A 9,150-nucleotide genomic window follows, 5' to 3' on the forward strand; every position below is an offset into this window, starting at 1 on the left:
TGCCCCCTTCATCCCCCGAGCCTGGCCAATAACAGGACCAATCATTGGACCCCCTCCTCACTGGGTTTGGGGCGGGGCTTGGGACACACATTTCACTGTGATGGTTGGAGGTGGTGACGGGGACATACTACCCAGACAGTGTGTGTGTGTGTGTGTGTGTGTGTGTGCGTGTGTGTCTACTTGTGTGCTTGAAATGGGCTGATGTCAGAAGAGTGTGTTTTAAATGTAGAGAAACAACGTCCCTACATCCAAAGTCTGAAGGCCTGGGGGCAGTTTATGTGCCTTTGATGATGTTTGTCCTCTTGGAGTTTTATTGAAGCCCGTGGACTCCTTTTTACACGACTGGTTATGTGTACTACATCACACTTTACACCAGAGTTTGTTGTCCTTACTCAATGTGCTAGAAAATGACAGGTCACTAACGTCAGACTATATTCATCAATATGACAGAAGAAAGCGTGGAGATCACGACCGACCAGCTCGACCTGTTGGACCAAAAGCCTCCAGGGAGGAGGAGGAGGCTACAAGCTAAAGTCTACTGCTGGCAGGGACGTGATGTCAGGAAGAGTTATGGAAGCCACATTACCTGATTGGTTGTTTAGGCCAACGCGAGGATTCGGTAGTGAAGACGTTTGGCCTGATTGTAACATTATTGACTCCAAAGTTCGGCCTCACAGACCTTATTGATTTAATAAATGATGTCTGCCAGTCAGCATCCATGAAAACACACACTGCTCAACTGAATAGGAAGAAGAATGGCTTGTATTCCGTATCCGTTCAACCACACTGATCAATTATTCAATATAAGCCCAAAGTGGTTTCTCACCAATCGATTGAGTATTTGTACATAAAATCCTTCCGCTGCTCTTTCCTGGCTGTAGTAAAACTCACTGTACTAAAACTCACTGTAGTAAAACTCACTGTAGTAGTAAAACTCACTGTACTAAAACTCACTGTAGTAAAACTCACTGTACTAAAACTCACTGTACTAAAACTCACTGTACTAAAACTCACTGTACTAAAACTCACTGTAGTAAAACTCACTGTAGTAAAACTCACTGTACTAAAACTCACTGTACTAAAACTCACTGTAGTAAAACTCAATGTAGTAAAACTCAATGTAGTAAAACTCACTGTAGTAACACTCACTGTAGTAAAACTCACTGTAGTAAAACTCACTGTACTAAAACTCACTGTACTAAAACTCACTGTAGTAAAACTCACTGTAGTAAAACTCAATGTAGTAGTAAAACTCACTGTACTAAAACTCACTGTAGTAAAACTCACTGTAGTAAAACTCAATGTAGTAGTAAAACTCACTGTACTAAAACTCACTGTAGTAAAACTCAATGTAGTAAAACTCACTGTAGTAACACTCACTGTAGTAAAACTCACTGTAGTAGTAAAACTCACTGTAGTAAAACTCACTGTAGTAAAACTCACTGTACTAAAACTCACTGTACTAAAACTCACTGTAGTAAAACCCACTGTAGTAAAACTCACTGTACTAAAACTCGCCTCAGATCCGTGACATCAGCTGACATTTTGACGGAGAATACGTTCACAACGTAGCTGCTGTGGTGACGTTGGCTGATTGGAATTGGTCCATGTTTGATACGTAACGTGGGTGATTACTGACATAACCTGTTGGTTGGTGCATCGCCGTGTTGACATGCTTTTTTCGTGCCATTTAAAGGACACATGATTGGGAAAGCCAGAGCACAGGATGCAAGTAAACACACAGGAACGCACAGCAACACTTTCTTTACATTTACTCGGCCTTATTAGTGGTTCTTTTCCATCCAGCAGAACACAACACCAACCTATGAAAGACGATTACAAAGACTTCTTCATTCTTTTGGTAACTCATCCCAAAGCTCCAGGAGTACCTCCACCACCTTTCCTTGTGATTCATTCATTCATTAAGTCCCTCACACACGCTAGAAATATTGCATTTACCTCCACCTCCTGCCAAGATTAAATCCCCAGGACAAAAGTGCTTGGAAGGAAACCTGCTTCTTTAAATGCAAGCAATGAAATAGTGACACTTACACAGGCCAGAATGAAAGAATGATGTGATCATTTGCTAGTGTATGGGAGACACGTGGAGAGCCAAGAAATAAAAAATAAGGTGGTAACATCAAGTAGACAAAGAAAGAGGGAGGGCAACGGACAGAGAGCCATGATGACAACAGCGAAGGTTTTCATAGGACGGATCGCCTCCTTCGAGCCGTCTGGGGGTGGAATTGGCCGCCGGTCAGGGTGACTGATGCAGTGTGACATTTATTGCATCATAAGGGACCTAAATGTGCAGATAGAGAGAAAAAAATGAAAGCATGGAAAGGGAGAAAAGAATAGCAAATGGGTGATAGAAGCACACGGCACAAAAGAGAGAGCGAGGGAATGGAGTAAGCCCCAACGTGCAACTCCTACCATTAAAAAGACAGACGAACTGCTTGAGAATATATCTTTCAAATGTTTGCCCTCATTCTTCTTTTCCACAAAGCAGAGGAGGAAAAGGCCAGATATTCAGCTATCGGTGGTGAGGGAGAATACTTATGACGGGGGAATTGGGCTTTGGTGCCGCGCCATCCATTATGTCCCCTCACTGGTCCTCTGCTTGCATCACTCACCGTGGCTCCTCAAATACAAGCAGAATGACATTTATTCAGGAATCTCAACCATTCATTCATGCAGGGTCAAATCTACTCTACTGGTGTCTCCTTCCTTTGTGAGTGAAACTATCAGATTCATTCTTCATTAGAGGTCATGCTTTATAACTAACGACATGCATCTCAAACACCAGGAACCCTTATTTATCTCTCTTGTTAGGACATCAATGTGTCACACAGCTATGACATTTCCACATAATAATTGAGGGTGTTCAGATGAATAAATACAAACATGTTTTGGTGTGTCCGTCAGCCACGATTCAATGTGCTGAAATCTTTGAATAACTGAAACCATATGTCTCCTTGGAAAAGGAGACCGAGGGTACACTAGGAACCACAAGGTTGATGGTTCAAACCCCTGCTGCGCCATGTCCCATGTCCAAGTGTCCCTGAGAAAGACACCCAACCCCCAACTGCTCCCCAGCACACTGTGTGGGACGGGTTAACAATGTAAAACGGTCAGAAGTGCAATGTAAGTCACTTTGGATGCAAGCATCAGCTCAACGTCATGATTCAACACGACATGTAAACAACATATAGAAGATGAAAGAGAATAGTTTTCCATTCATTTTTAGAATTCAATGTGTTAGGTAGAGGCTGCTCATTTATAGACATAATTCATGTAAAAATGATTTAAAGTCAGAGAAATATTCTCTGAGAAAAAAACGCTCTGACCACAGGGGAGAAAGCGAAACCTTGTGCCATTGATTGTCTCGCAGCAATTATCCGTCTACCCCCCCCCCCCATCTCTGAGCCTGAGGGGTAATTCATCAACTAAAAGACCATTAATCACTGAATGGGAAGGAGTGCCGTATAAAAGCAGAACATGAAGATCTATCCTTCTACACCAAGATCCAGACACCACACACACCCTGAAGGGTGGGATCAAGACCCAGGTGGACAACCGCCCCTCAGGGGGCTACAAAGCAGATCAAAGCACTACAGTAAGGGTTAAAAGGTGAAATGTGTAAAAAAAAGAGTTACAATTTGACCTGGTAGAAAGTATTTTCTATGACATCTAAGGTGACTAACCAAATGATAGTCCAAGGTGCTGGTTTCTTCTCTCAAGTCACTGGAGCTTCCCTTTTCAGTCTTTTCAAGAGCAAAGGAAGCTGACTGCTAAAATTCCATATGAGGTAAGGAAGGAAATCGGTTCTGGTGTCCCGTTAACAGAGGTGAGGAGGTCCCTGAGCTGAATGTACGATGTAAGACGTGTGAAAACAAGGAGGATTTCAAAGGTATGGGCGAGAGACCTAACCCAGACCTCCAGTGATTCATTTGTAGCAGACTGGTTTCAGTCTGTTTGTTGGCGGACTTCAGTTGATTGATTATTATATTATTTGGTTGTTGTTTTGTTTCAGGTCATGTTAAGGTAAACCGGTGCTGTGACAGTACCTTTTTAGTCATATCTGCCGGCAAAGAACAATCCAAATCCAAGAAGTTCTTTGAAGGCATACATTTTAACTTGATATTCAATGTGATCAGCATGTGCACCCATTATTGTGTCCTTGGTTTCTATCCACCTCATGCATGTCGATGATTTTTAAGCATGTATTTATCAAACATCCTTGTTTCTACCTTTAAGACATTTTAAGGAAGTCCACTGCATTCACACCTAAAACCTATAGAAATATGAAGGGTAAAAGTCTGGAAAGTGTTTATCTATATTCATTCCAGTCTTTCTATGTTTACTACATTTCAATTTGATAAAAGAACTGAACATACAACACGATCAAAAGATGAAAAGACATTTGCCAAGTGCTCAAGGAGGCGGTGAGTCTGTTGCGTCACTTCCTGTCGACAGCGTGTTTGATGTCTTGAACTTTTTCAGAGCTCTAGCGATACCAAGTTGATTCTGTCGTGATATTGTCAGTACAAGCGGCGAATTATCTACGTGAGACGTTGTTAAACGCCTCGCCGTCCAGCACTTTGTCGTTTAAACGAATAGTTGCTTAGACGTTGTTTAGCGTTAGCGCTACCTCTTTTAGCATTAGCTTAGCAGCTAACATTGTGATGTCTTCCCTCCCTACCTCCCCTGCTCTCTCTTGCTCGGTGTGTCACATGTTTAGCTATTCCTCTGCCTCCCTTACGGATAATGGTACATGTAAGAAGTGCAGTATATTTGATCGCTTGGAGGCGAGGCTTAGTGAGTTAGAAGCACGGCTCCGCACCATGGAGGTAGCCGCTGTTAACCAGCCATCTCCTATAGTCGGTGCGGACCACATAGACGTATCGTTTGCTCCTGCTAACCGTCCCCCGGCAACCCCCGAGCGGCCGGGAGGCTGGGTGACTGTCCGGAATAAGCATAAGTCTAAGTCGAAGCACACGGTTAACCACCAACCACTTCACGTTTCAAACCGCTTCTCCCCACTCAGCGACACACCCGCTGAGAAGCCAACTCTGGTTATAGGTAGCTCCATTCTGAGGAACGTGAAGTTAGCGAAACCAGGGGCCATAGTCACTTGTATCCCCGGGGCCAGAGCGGGCGACATTGAGTCTTATCTTAAACTGCTGGCTAAGGATAAACGTAAATACAGTAAGATTGTAATACATGTCGGCGGTAATGACTCCCGGTTACGCCACTCGGAAGTCACAAAAGTTAACGTGGAATCGGTGTGTACATACGCTAAAACAATGTCGGACACCGTAGTTTTCTCTGGCCCCCTCCCAAACTTGATCAGTGACGACATGTATAGCCGCATGTCGTCATTCCGCCGCTGGTTGTCGAGGTGGTGCCCAGTAAATAATGTGGGCTTCGTTGATCACTGGAAAACGTTTTGGGGAGTGCCTGGTCTGATTAGGAGGGACGGCATCCATCCAACTTTGGATGGAGCTCAACTCATTTCTAAGAACCTGACCCAGTTTCTTAATGGACTTAATCCATGACCCAGAGTTCAGACCAGGAAGCAGAGTCGCAGTCTTACACACTTCTCTGCGCTTCATTCCGAGCAGTCACTCAGCGTAATTAACTCTATAGAAACTGTTTCTGCCCCACGGACACCGTTATTTAAGTTAAAGGTAAACAACCGAGGAGTTATATTTAATAACTTAATCAAAGTTAAATGTAACAATACAACTGTGCAACAAACTAGGAGAATTAAAGGGGGTCTTTTGAATATTAGATCTCTGTGCTCTAAAGCTGTTTTAGTAAATGAACTAATATCTGACAACCATGTTGATATTTTCTGTCTTACTGAAACATGGCTATCGGATGGGGAGTACTTTAGCTTAAATGAAGCGACTCCTCCAAGTCATGTTAATACTCATATCCCCCGAGGCACAGGCCGAGGGGGTGGAGTGGCAGCTATTTATGACTCCTGCCTTTTAATAAACCTTAAACCTAAACTGGATTATAACTCATTTGAAAGTCTGACTTTCAGTCTTTCACAACCAACCTGGAAAATAATCCAGCCGGTTCTCTTTGTAATAGTGTACAGGGCCCCAGGTCCTTATTCTGAATTTTTATGTGAATTTTCACAGTTCTTAACGAGTTTGGTCCTTAAAACGGACAAGGTAATTATAGTGGGTGACTTTAACATTCATGTGGATGTCGATAACGACAGCCTTGGTACTTCATTTCTCTCTTTGCTGGAATCAATTGGTTTCTGTCAGACTGTAAACAAACCAACTCATTGTTTTAACCACACCCTCGACTTGGTTCTTGTGTATGGTATTGTGATAGAACACTTAACAATCTTTCCACAGAACCCTCTCCTGTCCGACCATTGTCTGATAACCTTTGAATTTCTACTGCCAGAATCTCCTCCTCCTGCCAAGGGTTTCTACAGTCGATGTTTATCGGACACCGCTGTAGCCTCATTTAAAGAAACCATTCCCTCTGCTCTAAGTTCAGTGTCCTGTCTCAAGATATCAGAAGACTCCTGTGAAAACTTCAGTCCGTCACAAATCGACCATCTTGTCGATACTGCCACAGGCTCTTTGAGAATGGCGCTGGACGGTATTGCTCCCCTCAAAAGAAGAATGGCAACAAGAAGGAAGTTCGCGCCTTGGTATAACTCTCAAACCCGGAACCTAAAGCAAACTGTGCGGAAACTTGAGCGGTTATGGCGTTCCACCAAATCAGAAGGATCTAGGCTAACTTGGCAAGACAGCGTTAAAACATATAAGAAGGCTCTCCGTAACGCAAGAGCATCTTATTACTCATCATTAATCGAGAAAAATAAAAACAACTCCAGGTTTCTCTTCAGCACTGTAGCCAGACTGACAGAGAGTCACAGCGCTGTCGAGCCGTGTATTCCTGTGGACCTCAGTAGTAACGACTTTATGAACTTCTTCAATAATAAGATTCTGACTATCAAAGAGAAAATTGATGGTCTACTACCCCCAACCGGAGCCAACCCGTCCGCGGATGTAGGATCCTTGGACGCAACCGTGGGCCCTGATACCTACTTGGATGGTTTCTCTTCCATCAACCTTGATCAACTGACTTCTACAATTTTGAAATCCAACTCTTCCACTTGTCTCCTGGATCCGATTCCAACTAAGCTGCTTAAGGAAGTTTTTCCGTTAATTAGCACATCCCTACTGGATATTATGAATCTGTCTTTGTTGACAGGACATGTACCACAGTCCTTCAAGGTAGCTGTAATTAAACCTCTTCTGAAGAAACCTACCCTAGCTCCAGAGGTGTTGGCTAACTACAGACCCATCTCTAATCTTCCCTTCCTCGCTAAGATCCTGGAGAAATCTGTCGCGAATCAATTATGTGACTTTCTACAAAACAATGCTTTGTTCGAGGATTTCCAGTCAGGATTTCGAATGCATCACAGCACAGAAACGGCACTGGTGAAAATTACAAATGATCTTCTACTTGCATCGGACCAAGGACTTGTATCTTTTCTTGTATTGCTGGACCTCAGTGCTGCATTTGACACCATCGATCACCGTATCCTGCTGCAGAGACTGGAACACTTGATTGGCATCAAAGGAACTGCACTCAGCTGGTTTAAATCTTATTTATCGGATCGATCCCAGTTTGTGTTTGTGAACGGTGAATCATCGAGGACCACGAATGTTGGTCACGGAGTCCCACAAGGTTCTGTGCTTGGACCGATTCTATTTACCCTGTACATGCTTCCTTTGGGCGACGTTATCAGAAAACACCGCATAAACTTCCATTGTTATGCAGACGATACTCAACTGTATCTATCGATCAAGCCAGAAGACACCAACCAACTTGTTAGACTTCAGGACTGTCTTGGAGACATCAAAACCTGGATGACCTGCAACTTCCTGATGTTAAACTCGGAAAAAACGGAAGTTATCATGATAGGCCCAGAGCGCCTTCGAAGTCAGCTGTCACGTGATACAGTCTCTATGGATGGAATTGCTCTGGTATCCAACAGCACCGTCAGAAATCTTGGAGTTCTTTTCGACCAGGATATGTCCTTCAACTCTCATATAAAGAAGACTTCAAGGACTGCCTTTTTTCATCTACGGAATATATCAAAAATCAGGAACTTCCTGTCTCAAAGTGATGCAGAAAAACTAGTTCATGCATTTGTTACTTCTAGACTGGATTACTGTAATTCTTTGTTATCAGGCTGCTCTTGTAAATCGCTTAAACCTCTCCAACTGATTCAGAATGCTGCAGCACGTGTATTAACAAGAACTAAGAAATGGGATCATATAACTCCTGTATTAACTTCTCTGCACTGGCTTCCTGTTAAATCAAGAATAGAATTTAAGGTACTTCTCCTCACCTACAAGGCACTTGCTGGTGAGGCACCGTCTTATCTTAAAGAGCTTGTTACACCGTATTGTCCTACAAGGCATCTACGCTCCATAGATGCTGGGCTACTTGTGGTTCCTAGAGTTTTAAAAAGTAGGATGGGGGCCAGAGCCTTCAGTTATCAAGCTCCTCTTTTGTGGAACCAGCTTCCACTTTCAGTCCGGGGGGCAGACTCGGTCAGTTCATTTAAGATAAAGCTTAAAACGTTCCTCTTTGATATTGCTTATAGTTAGGGCTGGCTCAGGTTAGCCTGGACCAGCCCTTAGTTAAGCTGCTCTAGGCTTAGACTGCCGGGGGACTTCTTAGGACACACCGAGCCCCTCTCTCACTCTCACTCTCTCCTCCCACAATCATCCATGCTTTATTAATGTACATCACTAATTAAGCTTCTTTCCGGGAGTTTTTTGTGCTTTCTCGCCTAGCAGGTCTCCGTGGATCATAGTTTCGTGCGGACCCCGGTTCTGACCCCTGGCTCATGGCTCTGCTGACACCTGCTGCTGCCATCATCATTACTTTAAATATGATTCATATTACTGTCATCAAAAACCAACATCTTTCTGCTCTCCCTCCCCACAGAAGCCTCTGTGGATGGTGGTTCGATCTGATGGAGGTTGTCCCTGCAGTGGTCCTGCCGTACACCTCTTCTGCTACTTGCAATTACTTGTATCATTTCAGTTAGAGAAATTGAATGTATTGTACATCTTTTACATTGTTGATTCTGTACAC

This window comes from Pungitius pungitius, chromosome 19, assembly GCF_949316345.1.
Source record: "Pungitius pungitius chromosome 19, fPunPun2.1, whole genome shotgun sequence".
Classification (NCBI taxonomy): Eukaryota; Metazoa; Chordata; class Actinopteri; order Perciformes; family Gasterosteidae; genus Pungitius; species Pungitius pungitius.